The 20,859-nt window shown below is 42.2% G+C and overlaps 1 protein-coding gene across 3 annotated transcripts in view; it reads left to right on the forward strand.

Moving 5' to 3' along the window:
* The first annotated feature begins 5,636 nt into the window (after window positions 1-5,636).
* jade2 (jade family PHD finger 2) overlaps window positions 5,637-20,859 on the forward strand; it is a 222,592-nt gene continuing 207,369 nt past the window's right edge. For all 3 annotated transcript variants that reach the window (XM_039617918.1, XM_039617919.1, XM_039617920.1), the window contains exon 1: window positions 5,637-6,483. The gene's annotated coding sequence lies outside the window, so the exon portion shown is untranslated. The remainder of the gene's footprint in view (window positions 6,484-20,859) is intronic.

Consider the following 20,859-nt stretch of genomic DNA (forward strand, 5'->3'; position numbering starts at 1 on the left):
AAACGTCACTGCAATTATGTCGTATATGATTTATATTTTAGTCAGTAAATGTCACAATCAGCTGATCAGCTGTAAAATATTGTTAAGAAATAGCTAGCTATCAGCAAAATATATTAACATTAGCATATTAGCATAAGCTAATGTTAACTTAAAAATATTAGCCTAGCTTTAGCGTTTAGCAATTCAATTAGCATTACGTCCCATTACTGATGTTCTACACAAATGATTGTTTGTTTGATTGCTTTTTATTCTTGCGTTTTTGTTATTGGTTGGTTTTTTGTTTTTTTGCATGCATTTATTTTTATACCTTTCCTTTTATTAATTGTTGATAACTCTGAACGCGATTTTTTAAGAACTCTTCTGTCATGAACCGGCTGCGTGCAGGCAGGAATTGGATTCAAACGCAAACTCACTAAAGCAAAACGTGAACTCAAAATACAGTTTTATTGCTGGGAACAGAGGGACCGATACAAAACTAAACTGGGAAAATCTACGAATATGAACTCATGGGGAAACACAGGGAGAGACACGCAGCCATGAGGGAGGACGCAACAGAGAACTGAGGGAGACGCTGACCTAAATACACAGAGGGATAACAAGGAAGTGAGAACACACGAGGAACACAGCTGACACTAATAACCATAACGAGACAGGGGAGACTGGACTGAACAGAATGAACATGAAAACGCGGGACCTTCGCAATAAAACAGGAAACATGATGTGGGAGTGGAGGGGAGGCAGACGAAGGAGCGAGGGAACACGCTGGGGAAACATGGAAAAGATAACAGAAAAAAACATGAAGGGAACCACGGCACAAGAACTCACACCACAATATAAACACAGACACATAGGGAGACACAGAGGGCAGAGACACAAGGGGGAATCCAATAAACTCAACTGAACAACCTAGGAACTGTAGAATAAATAATGAACTAACAAAATACAAAAACACAAGAAAACTAAGAACGCTAGGTCAAAATGACCAGGGACCATGACATCTTCTGTTTTTTCATATATACACTTAATGGCCACTTCAATAGACACACCTAATCTATTGCTTGTTAATGCAACTATCTAGTCAGTCAATCACATGGCAGCAACTCAGTCTGCAGAAGTTCAAAATGAGCATCAAAAAGCAGAGAAAGGTGATTTAAGTGACTTGGTAAAAATTCCCATGGTTGCTGATGGTGTGCAGGTCTAAGTATTTAAATACCTGCAGAGTCATTTTTAGGGCTTACTTAAAATGGGATGGCCAGACTGCTTCAAAGCTGAATAGGAAAGCAACAGTAACTGAAATAACCGCTTGTTACAACTAACATATGCAGAAGAGCATATCTAGAAGTGCAACACATCAAACCTTGAAGCAGATGTGCTACATACAACAGACCACATCTGGTGCCACTCCTGTCAGCCAAGAACAGGAAACTGAAACTACAATTTTCACAGGTTCACCAGTACAGGATTTCTTGGTCTGATGAGTCTCGATTTCTGCTGCAACATTCAGATAGCAGAGTCAGAATTTATTGTAAACAAAATGAAATAATGAAAAATCTTCTGGTGTAAGGGTGTGGGAAATATTTTCTTGGTACATTTTGGCATCATTTAAACCCCACAGCCTACCTGAATATTGTTGTTGACCTTTATGACGACGGTGTACACATCTTCTGATTGTTGCTTCCGCATGATAAGGCACCAACAAAGCTCAAATAATATCAAACTGGTTTCTTCAATATGACAGTGAGTACTGATTTTTACTCAGATGGCCTCCAGAGTCACCAGATCTGAATCCAATATAGCACTTTTGAGATTTGGTAGAATGGGAGATTCATATCATGGATGTATAGCTGACAAATCTGCTGCAGCTGTGTGATGCTGTCATGTCAGTGCGGTCCAAAATAACTGAGAAATTCTTCCAGCATGTTGTTGAATCTGTGCCACATAGAATTAAAGCAGCTCTGAAGGCAAAAGTGAGTCGAATCCAGTATTAGCAAGATGTAATATAGTGGCTAGTGAATGCATATATCTTTTTGTGGTACCTTCACTGTACTTAAATGTTATATAATACAGTATTAAATACTTGGAGTCAACTACATTTCCAAATTTAATCTACCTTTTTATCCACCTGCTTGCATTTGACAGCTATAACATTTCCCTTTTCAGCTTTTTATTCTGGTATTGCTGCTCTTACTTAAGCAAATTAAGCACTTAAATTATAAGAAGACCTCTTTCACCACTGCTTAATAACTTAATAACGCTTCACATAAGCAGTCCAAGGATAGGTTTAATGTTGCTGTTATGCTTGACTTCTACAACACCTGTCTCTCTCTCTTGGAAATGTTTAATTAATTCACAGTTTAATTCATCGCACTGAAACTCCAGTGCAGAAAAAACAAGACAAATAGGAGGTTTGAGTTATCCCCTTAAAAAAAACACTTTTTATGTCACAGGTATAGATGCGATATAAAGCACTGTGCAAATGTTATGGATCTTGTAATAATTATGCCATGTATGATTGATCATTCTACAGACAGAAGAAAACACGCATAAGCTGTATTCGCATTCTTTACATTTAAAAGCGTTCCCCACCCAGCCAGCAGGCAGGTTCTTTCAAATGCTTGAGGAACTTTGCACAATTGTGTGAATTTAAGCTGTCTCAAGTGCTTCTGTCACTTTTGTAATCCCACACTGATTCCATCTCAGTCTGTGGGGGCCATACCATCTGGTGTAGGACGCCTTGTTCTTTTTGTAGCTGAAGATAGATCTTAATTGACTCTGGCTGTATGTTTGAGGTCATTGTTGTGTGCTACAGACTGCATTTGAGCCCGATCAGATGCCACCACGATGGTGTTGCATGATGGGCAAAAGTTTCAACATCATTTGTAATAGTTTTAAAAATGTATACATTTTGTAATTCGATGTAATCAAAATTGTGTTAGCCTGATGATTCCTAATAGCTACCTCTTAAAAACTAAAAACCCCATCCAAGAAGTGCAGCTGGCAGATTAAATAAAAAAAACTACAACTACCATTTGACCTAGATCTGCTTCCTAAATAAACAACGGAAATTGCATTAATGCACATTAAAGCGACCATGGAGAGGGGTCACAAGCTGTTTCCTCGGGGGACGCTACCTGCCTGTATTATGTGCAGGAGAGTGAGGGAGGCGAGGAAGGAGAAAAAAAACCTGGGATGCTGCTGTTGCATTTGAATGTGTGCCAGAGAGATCCCTCCTCTGTGTCCTTCACTGCCTCATTTCACTTTGTGCAAAACAGCATCACACCCTCTATTCCTCTGCCCCTTTCTCTCTGAGTGACACCTGATATAGCTAGGATGAGCACTGTGCATGTTTTTGTGTGTGTTTGTGTGTGTGTACTGCCGGTTGCAGGTCTGCATGTTTCATAAAAGTCAAATTGTCCCATTTGTTCATCCGAATGACCTTAATTTCAGCATGCCTCCTGGCTCTGCGTCTGTGTGTATTGACCAGACATTTTAGATTCGGAGCCAAGATGAGTTACAGCAGTGGAGATGATGCACTGTCACTGCAGAGGTGCAGAGTTAAAAGCTACACATACTGAATGAAAAGGAGACCTCTTTTTTCACTGGGAAATGAAGACAGATTCGCTTGTGAGCACCTCAAATGACTTCGCAAAAGACTGTAAGAGAGGGGCAAAAATAAATAAATAATCTAATCCTGCTTGATAACAGCTGAGGAGGACAGTGATTTAGAGACAGTGGATGGGAGTAGACTGTGCATTGATCAAACACCCTCTTCCCCTTTAAATATAGATTTTAGAGAAAATGTGAAGGAAAGTAATTTACTTGCCAGCCGTTTCCTATGGATCACTATGCACAAATCAATCACTTGTGGAGAGATATTATCACTTACAGTTAAAGAGTTTCTCACTTTGAAGTAAAGCGCCAGATGCCAGTAACTTTGACAGCAGTTAGTGGTGATGGCAAGAATTCAGAATTACCTCTTCTTTGGACGTTGGCTGTTGGCTTATCCCAAACTGCTTCAACAGTGTTGAGGTCTGGGCTGTGGGGAGGCCAATCCATGACTGATAGTGTTCCAATTTATGCTTTTCTATCCATGAATGCTTTTACAGTGCTTTGACAGTGTGTTTGGGATCATTGTCATATTGGCAAATGAAGCCGTTAGCAGATGGTTTAGAAGTTGGATCAAAGTCTGATGGTACTTTTCGGAGTTCATAATAACAATTTAGACAAGATCCCCAGGACCACTACCTGAAATGCTGCTCCAAAACCAGTAATCACTCACTGATGATTTAAATCAGAAGTTTCCCATCTGGATTCACCACTCCATCAGACCTGTTACCACTGATTTTCAGTCCAGGTCTTGTGTGGGGATACTTTAGCTTTTTCTCTCTGATTCCTTTCCTTAAGAAAGACTTCTTGGCAGCCACCTTTTTAACTGACATCATCTCTGAGGAGGCTTCAGTGATCAGCTAAAAATGCAGGATCTACCAGTGTACCAATGTGTCAGATCTCTGAAGAAAAGAAAAGAAAAGAAAAGAAAAGAAAAGAAAAGAAAAGGAACTGCTATAGGTAGTTTTCAGGCCTGCCATTAATTTTGTTCCCTACCTATCCAATTTCCTTATATTGTTTTAAAGACACATTGCACACCATGCTTAGATATGCTAAGTTTTCAGCTAAAACCTCTTTAAGAATCACCTTGTTGCTGTCTAAATGCTATTCTATGCCTTTATAACTGCGTTAGCGTTGGAATTTTGCATGTATTAAATTAAAGAAATGGGAAAAAAATATGTGCTTTGTCACAGTTAATAAAAAAGTGCCTAAAGATACAATGTAAAATTGGTTCTTTGCCGAGTTCTCTGTTCTGTGTAGACACAACACTGGTTCATCCCATTAGTTAGGTGCCTTTTTATGCTTTTAATGATTCATAGGTCAGTGTTAAGTAGCTTCTGAAAATTATAAGGAACATGGACTGGACTGGAAATGAGTAAAAAAGCAGCCAGTGTCCAAGGAAAACCATCCAGAGAACTATTGCTCAAGAGCACTTTATTCAGGCTCTAAACTCTCTTCTAAACCCAGTTATTGCAGTCACATGTCAGCCATTGTTGTTGTTGATGTTTGGTTTATCTTTTCATATACAGAGACGGTTTAGGTCGGCAGCACTTTGTCAGATATTTTTTTAACAGTTTTATTTTTCTTCCTATGAATGAAGAAGCTCCTTTTTTAGGGATATGATAAATACTTGGACACAGCTCAAGAAACTACATCTCTCTGAGCTCATAAAGCCAAATGTGCATTGACGGATGAGTCATCTATTAATTCTTAAGGATAATATTTGTAATTTAAAATAGCTGAGATTTGTTTTGTGTGTGTGCGTGCGTGCGTGCGTGTGTGTGTGTGTGTGAGTGCATTACATAACTTTCTTCCACACAGTAATGCTGTATCACTGTGACAGAACTGGCAGGTGAAGAAGGTTCAATCCCCGCGATCTCCTCTCCGAGGCGCAGTAATCTAGCGTTTGTCAGAGTAGGAAGTGCAGTTTGCGGTAACAGTGAATTGAAAGTACGCCATAAATATGGCGCCAAAAGAGTTTTCAAGCTGATGATAAGAGCTGATTTTTCTCCCTCTGTGTGTTGTCTTTTTTTTTTTTTTTTTTTCCCGGGGGGTGGGAGGGAGAGGGCTTGCAAGAGAAGACCCGCCTGTGCATTTGTGCAGAGCGGTGTGCACGTACACAGCACCGGGCAGAGGAGTGGAAGCGAGGCAAGGCACCGGAGCAAGTGAAGAAGACGAGGAGGAGAGAGCGCTGTGTTTTATTTTTGAAGGAAGGGGACGTTGCGAAACTGGCTTGCAATCTTTACTGACTCATCGCTTGGAAATAAAGCAGACCCTTTTTTCTTTTTCTTTATTTCTTTTTCTTTTTAAATCCTCGCTTCTCCTCCTGCTCCTCCTCCCGTGCGGCTGGCACCGGAGAGGAAAACAGTCGGATTTTGACACCACGTTTTGGGCTGCCTTTTGCAAAATGCGACACGCTTTCCTGTGAGCGCTATGTTGTGCGCACCTCGCAGCCCGCTACGCCGTGAACGGTAGCAGGACCGGCCGCTGCACCCGCTCCGTTTGTTATTGACTTGTGGCGGCTGTATCTCATCCTGGCTGCCACTTTTTTTTGGCTGGGGGGGGGATTTTTATTTCGGATTTGGACTCGGTCGTAGGTCTTTGCAGAGCTGACGCGCTGTCAACACACCGAGAGGTGAGGTGAGGTGAGGGGAGGGGAAGGGACAGTCCTGTCACCCAGCGTGGACCAGGAGCCAGCTTTTTTAGCTGCACTGCTAACAGCCTGCCAGGGCACCGAGTGGGCACGCTGAATTAGTCCTAAACCGCCTCCGCTGTTGAACTACATGTGCCTGGCTCCCAATGATCTCCTAATCTCTGGGAATCGCCCGCCGTCCAGGACTGAGGACGTCTCTGTACCCGAAGCAGACAGCGATCAAGGTAAAACAAGAAATAACGCTGATTTTATAAAAATATATATATATATAAATAAATAAATAAAAGTAGAAGAAAATAAAAGCAAACAAACATCCGAAGTCCACTTTGCTGCTGCTGCTAGTGCTATATCAGAGCTAGGCTAGCAGCTGTGTACGGACTTTCTCGCAGTGGACTTGTGAGTCAGTCGCGGCTGTGGCGCTCCGACACTGAGCGGGGCAAACGGTCTTGGAGAGGTGAAGATGTTGTGGGTGAGGCGTGGGGATATGCGCTTTACGTGTTGCAGTGAAGAGAAGACAAACAGCCCCTTTGAAAGCACAGCCGGTGCGCTCACTGCAGGGACATGAAATTAACCGGGGAAACTCGGGCCATGTTGTTGTGCTTGAAAAATGTGACGTGAACGAGCCAGCTCCCCCCGTGGGAATCAAAAGAGTGCGAGCTGGTTACTTGGAGCGTATCCAAGTGTGGTTATTGTTATTATTATATATTTATATATTTTTTTGTGCGTAATTGTTCGCGGCAGTGAGGTGAGTCGTGTGGGATATTTTAAATATAAACAAGGAAAAAAAACTTGCGGGGGTGTTGAGGTTCGCACACATGGAGAGGCGCATGAGGTGAAGTTGTGAATAGAGGAGGAGGGATGGGGTGGGGTTGGGGTGGTGGTGGCACCAAACAATTTGCAGGCCCTGGGGATTTGCAGGTTTCTTCACTGCTCGGTAAATGGAGGGAGGGGGGTTCGGGCAAAAGAGACCAGCGGAAGCTGTACTGCTTTTAGGAAGGCTGGGCACGCAAGCATACACACATCAAGGAATTAGAGCAACTTCTCTCTGCCCCCTTCACCCCATCCCCCTTCCTACTGCTTCGTGCTGTGCTGATCTAGCTGGCGTTAGAAAAGGGGGGGCTGTTGTTTACCTCTAAGTCAGAGCTCTCTCTGTGTGTATATGAGTGTGGCAGATGCATTCATACCTGGAGGGGGGAAACAACAACACCACCAGGACATGACACGTGGATGCAGATGGTGATGCTGCAAGTCAGATGTCTGCAGGATTAATGGGTTAGAACTGGGGCATTTGCCTCCTGTGTGATTTTTTTTTTTTTTTTTTTTTTAATTTTTTAGCAGAGCTCTGTGGCCACCTACTCTTCAACATTTGCCTGGAGAACCTCCAAAGAACACAAATATATCTGCCTATTAGTGCTAATTATTAACAGATGGAGCAATTTATCAATTTTTTTTTTTTTTAGTTCAGAAAGGCTGAAGTGGCTCTAGCGTTGAATCAATTTAGCTTGAATTGTCTGGAGAATTGTTAAATGTTCCCAGTTGTGACAGCCTTCCCTCCCACCGTACCTTTCCTCACACACACATACACATGTGCATCATCGTCATCATCATGATCGCCACTTGCAAGCAAGACCTATGCACATATGCCAACAACTCCACGTGCTTCATGCCTACTCTGATCCTCAAGTACAGCTGCAGGTAGCGATTGCACAGATGCACACACATACATGCCTTCACCTCAGATTGTCTTCCTCACACAAACACAGACACACAACCGTCCTCCTCCCGCTGGGTATGAAACCGGAGATGAGTCACGGTGTGTGGGGGTATAACAGCTCTCTCTCTATCCCTCTATCCCCTTCTTAATTTTTTTTTCATATCTTTTTCTGATGCAGTGCTATCTTGTTCTCACTCATGCTCATTTCTCTCCCGCTCTCCACCTTCCCTCCCTCGGGTCTCTCTTCGCTCGCCTAGAGACAGTGGTTGTTTACAAAATCAGCGAATGGGGATGAGTGCTGTTGTTATTTTGCTTCCACATTTTTGATGACAGCCCTCCAGCCAGTCATCTGTCTTTCAATTGCTTCTTCATCTTCCATTGCTCCATCTCATTCAACTCTTCCTCTCTTTCTGTACTCCATCCACTCTCTTGTGCCTTTCTCCACCAACTTATCCATCCATCATCCATCCATCGATCCATCCATCGTACCACCTCTCCCTTCACACTATGTCATGTGCAGACCTTTTAAGCCTCACATGCGCCCGTACTCACACGTGTGTCTAGGCGTGGGTGTAGTGTTGCGTGTGTGTCTGTGAGTATTAGTGTCTGCTGCGTTAAGCGCTCCGCTCTGATTGGCTGGAAAAGGGGGTAAGGTCCCCCACGTGGTGTGTTGTATCGCATTAGCTGGCTACGTAGGTGATGATGAGGAGGAGGAGGAGAGATGTTGTTCATGAATGGACGGCTGACGTCACTTAAACCGTACCCTCAATCCGTCACACACACACACAAATGGATGTTTTTACGCACATCGCTGATGAAGGCGGCGGAAGCGTGTATAGTTTTTGTTGTTGTTGTTGTTGTTTTGGGTTTTTTTTAAGAGTTAGATTTGGAGATTTGTCGTATAGGAAGGATGGGAACCAGCTAAGCGTGTGTGTGTGTGTGTGTGTGTGTGTATGTGTGTGTATGGCTGCCTTCAGGCATGTTGGCTAGCTGTCATGTTCATAGCTCTCTGCTCTGATCTGCTTAGTAACCAACTAACTAACCCAGCATCATGTGGGCTACTAGCTGAGGAGGATTTGTGTGTGTGTGTCACAATACTGTAACTGTTCAGCTGAAATTTGCTGCTTTGAGACGATTAAACATTCTTAATTTTGTTATTATTATTGTTACTTTTTATTTCCTACATACTTTTTCACAGCACTATTTATGTATTTGCCCCCTTCCTGATTTCTTAGTTTTTGCATACTTGTCACGTTCAAATGTTTATCATTAGACAAAGATCAGAGTAAATGCAAAATGCAGTTTTTCAATGGTGATTTAATTTATTAAGGGATAAAAAAGGTTATTCAAAACCTACCCCGTGTAAAAATGTGATTGTCCCCTAAACCTAATAACTGGTTGTGCCATCGCCACCCTTGGCAGCATAAATTGCAATCATGCGTTTGAGATACTCACCAATGATAGTCTTTTACATCACCGCGGAGGAATTTTGGCACACTCTTCTTTCCAGAGTTATTGGAGGGTTTTTCAGCATGAACAGCCTGTCTAAGGTCATGCCGAAGCATCTCAATTAGATTTAAGTCTGGACTTTGACTAGGCCGCTCCAAAACATTCATTTTGTTTCTTTTGTTTTTTTGAGACATTCAGAGGTGAACTTGCTGGTGTGATCATCAGTTACAGCAAAGTGTCCAGGTCCTGAAGCAGCAAAGCAGCCCCACACCATCACACTACTGCCACCATGTTTGACTGTTGATATGACCTGATTTAACTGAGGCAAATAAGACCAGCAGTCCTTTAGATGTTGTTTGGGTTCTTTTATGACAACCTGGATGAGTCGTTGATGAGCTCTTTTGGTAGGTGGACCATTACTGGGAAGGTAATACCAGTGTTTACTGTCACTGTGGTTTATTGAAGTAATAAAGTCTTAGAAATGCTCAACAGGTCTGGCACTAAGACTGGCAGCTGCTTGTAAAGTTGAACTCAGCTTCCCAAAAAAATATGGTTAATCAGTTTTTTCATGATTTAATATGAGGAGGGGGGTAATTAATTTTGGATAACTCAGGTTTGGATAACTCTTAATAAATGAAATCAGCATTTACAAGGTGTATTTGCCTGGATTGTCTTTGTAGAATATTAAAATGTGTCTGATGGCAAATTTAAGACACATTCAAGTGTGACAAATATGCTAAAAAAAATCAGGAAAGTTGAAAATACTTTTAACAACAAAAATCTTTTATTCAGAATAAATTCATATGTGGAGTTGCCATTAGTTCAATTACAGTTTAGCTTAGTTCAGTTTGTGTTAATTAGTTTGTCTTGCACAGATTTTTGTCGTGTCTTAGAGGTTTTGCAACACGAAACCAACCATGTGTTGGCTTAAATGCCGCAGGCATGTTTTTATGCATTACCCTGATGTGTTCTGTCAGTGTTTGCTCGAAGCAGATGACCCCGCTGTGGCCTAGAACCTCATTAGCGGCTTCTTGTGCGTGTGCATGCGCGCACATGCTAACCTGCTGTTCTGTGAGCAGGAGATGACGTCAGACTTCAAGGGGAGAGGGGGTGTTTTCATTTTTACATTTTTTTTCTTGTGTCACTGTGAGTCAGCCTTGTTATTAAGGGATAATTGCAAAGTCTGCACACCTGCACAGAACACTGGCGAGGAGGAAAATGTGGAACATATTTCAAGAGAAGACTTTTGCAGGAGTAATTGGAATGTGCTTAATAACTGTTTGGTCTGCAAAACCTGTCCCTTGTTGACTGAATGAGAGCAGTGGATGTTGTGGTACACCAGATGGTTTTTCAGAAAAATTAATGATGCTTTTTTTTTTGTTACAGTTTACAGGAAAGCCTTTTCGAACTACACTGGTTGATGATTATATCATTAACAGTATTGGGGCTGGGAGCAATATGGGAAAAAATCTTGTTATAATTTTTTCATATCAGTGAAATGACTATTTCTGTCAAACTTAAAAGTTCCTCGTTATTTCTAAGGTCAGTTTTAGTTGAAATGTTATTGATATGCTGGCAGACACTATAATTTTTTTTCTTTGTTTGTGTTGGGTTTTTTTTTTGCCCTGGATGTCTTTTCCGATGCGGCTCCAAAAGGATTTGTGACAGATTGAACCTGGGATCTTTGCTTGTTTGGAAAATTTGTGTGGAACCACAGACGTAGGTCTGACCGGTTGAAAGCTTCAAGTATTACGGGAGAACACAAACAAAATGGAAAACTTAATTATTTGATTAGTTTAAAATAAGCAAAGCAGGTAATTTTAAGAAACATTCACATGTAAACAAAGGAGAAAATAAGCAAAAATGAGCTATTCATTCAGCTTTGGTCCTCTTATGGCAGGACTCTCTCAATGAAGTGTGCAGTCAGGATTATATATGGACTAGATGTGCGACCGGATCACAGATATGATGTTGGGGTGTCTGTTGGGCTGTCGCTCGCACTCCTGACATACTTGCATACTGTGTACAGCTGCAGTGGCCCAAACATTAGCATGTGTGCTGCTGCTCGATGCATTAGTCTAACCTGTTGTGCCTCTAACTCTATACCCATCACATCAATGTTTCAGCACTGTGCTGCTCTCGTTGTCATTGGCCTTTCGTGTTGTCTGTCAAAACATGGTTGGAATGACTTCTGTCGACTTTATATTGGCCGCGTCTCATGTTGCTATTGAGTAAAGCTAGTTCACTATAATTATTTTTATAGTGGTATCGCCCAGGAATTAGCACATATTGCTTTATCCTTTTTTTCTGGTGCTGTAAACCAGCCCAAAGTTTCAAATGATGAGGGATTATGCTAGTGTTTCCCACAGAACTGCTGCAGTAGCAAAGCAGGGCATGCACGCTTGTGTATGCACACGAAAGAAAGCTCACCCACCCTTTATTAACCGAAGTAATATATAATCCCATATATGCTTTTTCAGAATAAATAGCAGAGAACAAAAATAATCTGTTGCAATAAGTTCCTCATCCTACAGACAGACTTCCGTGCTATCGTCTTGGACTGCAGCTGGTGGAGGTAGTCCTTGTTCTACTCTGTAGCCTCAGAGGACGACAGAGTAGCAGCACTAGCTGTCAACCTGCTGCAGGCTCTGGTTAGGGTGACCCTCCTGCTCACAGTGGATCTCCAGAGGAGTATATCATGGCCAGCTGAAGGCCCAGAAGGTAGAATTAGAGTTTGTCTGAGGGGCCACTGCTGCATGCAGCGACTGAACTGTCAAAATAAGAGCAAGGGTATTTAGCAAAACCTATTCGAGTGGCCCTGAATTTACACAGGCAGCAGATATCCTTAAGATATCTTCAGGCACACAACTTTGACTATGAGAAGCCTCATCTATTTAATGTTCAGACTTTTTGTTTAGGAGGGGCAGCCAATTAGCTTAAAGGGAGGGTTACATGGTGCTGTACCAAGGCCTAATTTAATGAGGATTATTTTGATCTGTAAATTATGCAAACTAACTCGAGGCAAGTGAAAATGGGGATAATAGGACCCTTTTAACTACATCAGCCGTACTAAGAGATGCATATTATATGTACATATGTTTAAGTAATATAGTATATCTGTGAAATATTTAAGTTAGTTTTAAGCACACTTTTAGTTTCTTCAATGTGATGATTCTTTCAAAGACTTTGAAGCTGCTGTTTTAAAAAAACAACAACTTTTATTCTTTTAACTTGGTGGTAAAAATGGAGGCGAACCCCACTGTTGTAGAGTCTCAGGTGACTCGTGCACAAAGTTAAAAATGTATGAAGCAGAAACATTTAAAATGTGTTATTATGCCTCAGACACATTTTCCCTTTTCTTCCTGGTTTGCTGGGTTATTCTCTTCTCTCTCTCTACCTCCTACTCTTATTTCCAGGGGAAAAAATAAAAATAAAAGTCTGGTTGTAAGCACATTGATGGACAGGCTGACAGATGCCGCCTGAGCTCCTGATGGGAAGAGTTTCAGGAGTATGTATGTGTATATTTGTGTGCTGAGCAAGGGGAGTAAACAAGAGATAGAAACAGTATGTCAGGCCTTCCTTTGCTGTAGGAACGCACGGTGATACGAGAGGAAAATAAGCCTTTAATTTACTGCACTTATTTGTATTTAATGTACGTGTGTTGAAATGCTAAATGTGTGTTTTGAACTGCCAGAAATTAGGATAAACTTAAAAGAGAGGCAGAACAAAGGTGATGAGTTGTTGAGGAGGTAGTTGAAGACAGCGATAGAGGGAGGAGAAAGGTAGTAATAGATGAAAGACAAGGTGTAGGGTAAAGGATGGGAGGTGCAGGTAGTCGGGGTCACTAGAGGGTGAAGGGCAGAATGCTCATCCTCAATCTCTGTCCTTGTCGTCCCTCCTTCCAGAGGCTAATGAACTCCCGATGGCAGTGGAGACGGGAGCTCTGGATCAGCCTTCCATCTCTCTGTGTTTCTCCCTCCCTCCCACCTTCCCTCCTCCCACCTGTCGTCCCCTTTTGCTCTTTCTCCTCCCGGGTTTTTGGCAGAGCCCGAGCCTCCCTGGCTCCGATTCACCTTCTTTATTGTTTGTCAGCAGATTTTAGGAGATGGAGCGGGAGGCTTAGTTAGAAAATGATTTGGACCTCAGCCTCGTTCCCGCTTTTTTTTTTTTTTTTTTTTTTTTTTAATTCCCTTTCATTCTCTCTCCTATCTTTCTGTTTTTCGCTCACTCATCCCTGCTCCCATACTGCAGCGGCAGCAGCAGGAGCAGTGGCAGCATCAATAAATATTGTGTTAATGTTCTGGTGGCTGGAGCCAGCAAGGTGATAAAGGAAATCTATTTGATTTCTGCGGCTCTTTTGTTTGGCCCAACGCCTCTCAGGTTTGTGTGCATATATGTGCGTGCACATTTGGTGTAGCAGCGTTAAATGTGTGTAAAGGTTTTTCTCTTTTGCTCCATTTATTCCCTCTTCATAACGCAAGCGCACTTCCTCTCTTCTGCTGCCGTCCTCAGAATTTCCTTATTTTCTTCCCGAGTTTATTTAACTAACTATTTCACTGAGACAGATTCCCTTAAGGATTTAACTGCTTCTTTATAGCTAGCATGAGGATTGTACTTAGAGACAGACACTGTCGAGGGAAGCTGCTTGAGGTAGTGATATGCATAAAGTAAACTAGTTTGTATGTGCGTATTGCTACAAGGTATAAATGAGATCAAAGGCTTCAGGTATGGTCTGTCTGTCAGGCAGCTATTTTTAGACTGTCGCTATTGTGTAAGGTATTCCTAGAAAGCATTTTATAACCCTACCTACTTTGTCAACACTGCAATGCTGGCCAATTATTGATTTACGTGGGCGTGATTGTCTCATTCTGATTCTGATATGTTCACTTGTACAAGCCCGTTTTGCTATTTTTGGTTGTAATCCTAAGGATGTAAACAAAGCAGTTTGTAACTCTTACACATCTCCCTCCATGAGCCCCGTCCCATCTGGGAATGCCTGTACTTCCACGTATGTGTCATATAATTGCTTCTACGGCCGAATTTGATCGCACAGTCTTTCCTCAAGCTTGTCCATTTTGAAAATAGCTGTGGTGGCAATGGCAAATGCACAGTGTTACCAATCATGAGAGTTGTACAAGCTGCCAAAAGAGCACCAAAGCACAGCTTGCGTCAGTGGATGTGATGTCATTTTTGTGAGAGAGTGCTTTCAGTTTGGTGTGTTTTACGTGATGTGTATTTTTATATTTGACTAGGCAAGCACTGCTCGTCTTGCTTACCCTGCTTGCCCTGATGGAATGCCACTGCACCCACCTCCCCAACCCCCGGTCCGTCAGTCGTTTGGTACCGTGCCGCGACAGTTGAGGCTTGGGTGTGAAATTTATGGTTTTCAGGGTTTTTATCGTTAACTCTGTTTCCCTGGGTCTTTTCCCGTGTTGTAGTTTCGTATCTTATTTTGAAAGAAACATTTAAGTGTTACCATAGCGACCAGAGAGCATTAAGGAGCAGAGAGGAGGATGTTACTCTCAATGTTGTTGGCGCATTTCAGGAGGACGCTGCTAATAAAGTTACACAGTTACACAGTGAATTTGCGTTTTTTTAAAAAAAATTATATTTACAAACTACCACAGTTTTTGTCTTGGTCGTATCATTTTATTTTGTTGTATTTATCTGCGTCAAGGTTGGGGACCGCTGATGTAGGTGGTATCCTGTTATGTGACAATGCCTCAAGGGCATATAATTTGGTCAGGGTACGAAAATAAATCAGCGTGCAATAGACATCAATTCTCAAAAGCTGATATATTGATCAAGTCGCCTGAGTCTATAAATTACTGAAGCTGCTTTTCTTATTGCTGCCAAAGTACATTCAACCAGTGGATTGGTACATGTCAGTGGAGGAAAAAGGGAAAGGAAAAAATCATAATAACAAAAAATAAAGTTACTAATAAAGCACCTAAATCGTAATCGTGAAATGGAAACAATATTCCTTTCGAAGCCTTTACAAACTGTCGTTTCTAGCATCGTTAACGTTCTTCATTTAAACCATGCTACTGCTGGCAGGGGGTCTTTGTCTTTTGCTTCTCTCTTATGTTACGCTTCACTTAGGGAAGCTTTGCTCCCCTGAGAGCAATACCAGAAAACTAATTCACTTTGCGGAGACAACAGTCTTCTGTATTTGACATGAGTAGCAAGTTTCCTTCCATTCGGTGGATCCCCACGGAGCGTTCAGCGGGAGGGGGGGACCACGGGGGAGAGGGCTGATGGGAATGGTGATGGTGATATCAGCATCAGAGAGTGACTCATGACTGCTCTTAAGTGGCTCTGAGCCTTCCAGTCAGTTAGATGTGAAGGGGTGGGGGTGTCTATTACCGAGTGAGGTCGTGAGCGCATGAAGTTTCCGGCTGAGATGTTGAGTACAGCTGTGAGCTGCGGTTTGTTTTTTTCACTTCAGGTTTATTGGTGGTTTTCTACCTTTGTGATGGAGCTCTCCCTGTATCAGTGGGTTGCAGTATACAGCGGCCTGTGTTAAAAAATGTATTGAATAACTGATCCACAACTTATTCCTTTTTTTGTTGAAATGCTGAAGGCTAGTTTCTTAGATATCCTAAACCCAGAATATACGTCAATCTCCAAGAGCTGAAAGTTAGCAGCACCATTTTAGCAGAGTTATACCATAATATTAAAGCAGCTTTTAGATGTTGCCTTCACATGACCTTCTCACCACCATAAAACCCTGGAAAGAGTACAGACTGCACAAACACAAGGAGTCCAACTCAACTCCTAGAGGATGGAGGAGTAAAATCTAGTTCCCTGTCACTGTTTATACAGGATGCTTTTGGTCACATTATTGAGTTTGGGCCACCAAAGGAAGTGAAGCATGAGCCTGTGCACAGTCTGCGCAGACAGCTGTATTGATTACAGCAGAAGCGTACGTATCTGTTCCTTCTGACGTGTGAGATGGACAAATGAAAAACTTGCTTTAAATACCTCATGTGTTGACAGGCCATGATGGTCTGCAGCCATGCTAGCAGCTATTTGAGGCTTTGCTTACACATACACGCACAAGGCAGTACTTTAGGTTTAATGCTTAGTGTTTGTCATATCCCAAAGTACTGGATGTTTTGAACTGACAGTGATACTAGTTAAAAAGTTAGGGGGTAGCCAAAGGGCTTGCATGAAGATTTGTTGAAATGTTACTGAGATACACTCAATTGGCAAATTTCTAATTAGCCAATCACATGCTAGCAACAAAGATGACTTAAGTGATGGCATGGTTGTTGGTGCCAGAATTGGCTGGTCTTGGCATTTCAGAAACAGCTCATCTACTGTTACTTTCCCCACAACTGTCCCTAGGGTTTACAGAGAATGGTCTGAAAATAGAAAAAGTCCATCAACTGGGCGATGTTGATGCCAGAAGTCAAAGGGGAATGGCTGGATTGTTTGAAGGTGATAAGAAGGCAATGGTAACTCAGTAACTGCTGCACAGAAGAGCATCTTCGAACACATAAGAGATTGAACCTTGAAGCAGATGTGCTACAGCAGCAGGAGACCACACCAGGTGCCACTCCTGTAAGCTCAAAAGAGAAAAAGGAGGCTATAATTTACATTGGCTGACCAAAAGTAGACAAGAGAAGTCTGGAAAAAGGTTGCCTGGTCTGATGAGTGTTAATTTCTGCTGCAGCATTCAGATAGTAGGGCTAGAATTTAGTGTAACCATAGTGTAACCATGTTTTGATGGCAGCTTCCAGCTGGATAGCACACCGTGTCACAAAGCTTAAATCATCTCAAACTGGTTTCTTGAAAAGGACAAAGAGTTCACTGTACTCATATGGCCTCCACAGTCATGAGCTCTCAATCCAGTGGAGCACTTTTAGGAACTTTTCATCATGGACCAGAATTTCTGAGGAATGTTTCCAGCACCTTGTTGAGTCTGTGCCACGCAGAATAAAGTCTGTGAAGGTTCTCAGTCATCCAGGTCATCGTAGTCCGAGAAGCTTCTTCAGTTCTCGGATGAGAGGTGAAACGTCTTCAAGCAACTTAAAGAAGTCCAGACGCTTTTTCTTTGCAAACTCCTTTGACCACGCAGAATAAACTACTACCAAAGACCGTAGGCGCACCATCCTTCCAGAATCATGAATGCCTACACAAAATTTCGTGGCAGCTTTTCTCAGGACCAAAATTGAAATGTTCCCTCTGAATGTTTACTTGATAAATTTCTTTTTTGATCAATCATCAATCATTTGCAACAAATTTACCGTATGCGCCGGAACAGAATTGCTGCATTACACTTCCTTGATGGTCTAAACTAGAATAGCTTCCAGTTATATTTTTCACACAGTGATGCCATTGAGTCCCCATGTTTGCCAAGATTATCAACATCTTAATGCCAGATAAATCACAGATGGGAGTGACACGTCCAAATAAAAGAACTACGCACAAAACTTGTTCCAACCCGTAGCACTTCATCTAAACAGAACACCAAAAAACCCCTCGCCTCTTTCTCTTGAAGTGTCAGTGTTGAAAGCTGGATCGCAGCCTAATACACTTAGCAGGAGAAACGTGCGCGTGTTTTGCTACCTTTCATGTTGCGATGTGCGAGTTAGTCGCCGCCTCCTTTCTGGCACACCTGTTAGCATGAACCTGATGAAGATGTTTGATGTGTGTGTGTTTTTTCTCTTCTCCCCCTTTTTTTTTTTTCATCAAGCACATACGTCTCTGTGTGTATGCACATACGTTTGATGTTGAGGTAAATACTTGATACCCAACATCACACACTTGTACACACCCACTCTGACATTTTGATTCTTTCAGCTCATTCACAACAGTTGCCCTATTTCTCCATCTCTGTCTCTCTCTCTCTGTCTCATCTATCTGTCTCTTTTTCTCTCCCTGGTCTCCCCGCCTCACTTTATGAATCTTTGTGATTCCTTTCTTTGGTGCTCTTTCTCTCTGTACCTGTCAAACTCTCTTTTTCCTACCTTGTCTCCAGTGACTGTCCAAAAATAGCTGTGTGTGTGTGTGTGTGTGTGTGTGTGTGTGTGTGGGTGTGTGGGTGGATGAGAGACGGGCTGGGGAGAGTGAAAATAGATTTGGATGTGTGTGAGTGTAAGCGTCGCAGTCTTCCCTGCGTGCCCCCTAGCAGTTGTCTTGCTTGTACATGCAGCATTAGCTCTGCACAGGAACACACACTTCATTAATTGATTCCTGTCCATCACATGTCATTTTTTACCCCCCCCCCCCACACACACACACACGCCCCCATGAAGGACAGGAAATAGTCAGTATTGATGAGGTGATCAGTAAACAGGGTTTGAACAGAGGATTGAAAGTGAGAAAAGGTGGAATTTACCAAAAAAAACAAAAACTTGAGGATATAGAGAGCAGCAGCGAAGGAGATTGGATACTGTGATGGAAAGAAATGATAAGGTTAGAGGTGGAAAAGTGAGTGATGGAAAGAAAGCGAGTAAAAGAAAAAAGAAGGAAGAGAAGAAAGTCGTAAGGGGGGGCGCAGCTCGGCGTCCTCCAGGTTTGGATGTTGCCAAAGGCTTTTAAGATTTTTTTTTTTTTTTTTTTTTTTTAGGCTCTTTGTTCCCCAGGCAGGCAGGTCTTTACTCTGTTCAATCAAGCTACACACAACATTAGGATCATAGCTAAAGAGACACACAAATAAACACACACATTAAATGCCCAAATACACAAATCCTCTCCCGCACGCACAGGGAGCACTGCCTCAGAGAGATGGCTTGTTATGAAGCAATTTATATGCAAGGATTCTTTATCAAACTGACTGACCTCTGGCAACTCGAGGAGTGCTGAGCACTGGCCAACTGTTTGTGTTTGTGTGTCTGTGTGCGCGTGTGTGCGCTGAATGACAGGAAGCTTTACTTCCCGGGTTTTGTTGTTGTTGATGCTTGCGTCATTTCGGCGTGTGTACGTGCGTGCAGCTGCAGAGCACCTTGCTCATTTGCACTGTTTAACTATTCATTTTTATATGCTTGTTTCTCTTTATGAATAATAAACCAGCATGTATCCCAGCCTCTCTCTTAGGTCGTGCATATGTGCCCAGATGTTCCAGCAGTCACTTAATGTGTTTTTATTGTTGATGGATCTGTTTTCTTCTGACAGCCAGACTGCATGCTCATCTCAAGAGAGGGCTGTATCTGTGTGTGTGTGTGTGTGTGTGTGTGTGTGTGTGTGTGTGTGTGTGTGTGTGTGTGTGTGTGTGTGTGTGTTGCTCACTGGGCTTCTACAGCTACAGTCTCTTAATAATAGATCGCCATCATGGTAACCGTTGTTGTGCTGACCTTAAGTGCTGCACAGTGCTAAAACAGACACCAGCCTCCGACTAGTGTTTTCCTGCTGAAGTAAGTGCACCGTCATCCACAGTCTGTCTCTCTCTGACTGAGGACAGACAGACAGCCAAGCAGAGGAGTGACATACTTGCAGACAGTTAAACAGATGGCAGGCAAATGGGTAGACGGGCAGAGAAGCAAAGAGTCAAGCAGTCAGACAGACAGAAAGACAGATGGCCAGCTTATAGGCAGACAGACGGATGGACAGGATGACAAATGGGATGCAGCCAATCATAGATCTGGAAGCTGCGGGACGGAGAAGAGAGACTTTATTTTTTTTGAAGTCGGACTAGGCCAAATAAAAGCTCGAATAATCTTTTACGATGCAAATGTGCGTTGAGCTGCACACGATCACACGTGGGTTAACTAGCTGTGATTAATCTTAGACCCTCAATCAATCGCTCAGTTGAGAGGAAGTGACATGCTGTGGACTTTGAGTATTGATAAGGTATTTAAAGCAAAGCGAGCACATTTCTTTATTCCAGCGTTCCTTAATGTATTTTCTGCTTTTTCCCTGGTTTATTTCCTTGTTTTTAGAATTTTATTTTTTTATTTTTAGTTTTATAGATGAAAGAATTCATTCAGTTATCAGAAAAAAATCATCCGTCAGCTGCTCTACAGGAAAAATCTTTGTGTTGCATCCCTTGTTATTTTAAATGATGTGAAAGTTTTAGTTTTGCTTTTGTTTAGAGTAAACTTACTTCCAAAGGAAGTGACAAAACTCACGGAATATTTGAAGCACGGAAAGGTGGCACAGTCCCACTCACGGTGTGATTGACAGATCGGATTTGACTATCTGAGTGCAATACCTTTACACATTTACTCTTGCCCGAGGTGGGCCGTATGCTGCTGTCAAGATGTTCTAAAACAAACAGTGCTTTTTTATGACACCTTATTTCCCGTTTTCAGCTGTAGTAGCATCTGCTCACTTAATAACGGTGCTGATGAAGTTTTACTAGCTGCAGCGACACACAGTGATCCCTATAAAATGATCACAAGAGTGGATTGGGAAACTCTGCAGGATGCCATGCATGCTGTCAGCATTAGCTTTACTTTTGGGAACCTTTTTAAGTGTTAACATGGTTTTA

The sequence above is a fragment of the Oreochromis aureus genome, linkage group 10 (assembly GCF_013358895.1).
Source record: "Oreochromis aureus strain Israel breed Guangdong linkage group 10, ZZ_aureus, whole genome shotgun sequence".
NCBI classification, from domain to species: Eukaryota; Metazoa; Chordata; class Actinopteri; order Cichliformes; family Cichlidae; genus Oreochromis; species Oreochromis aureus.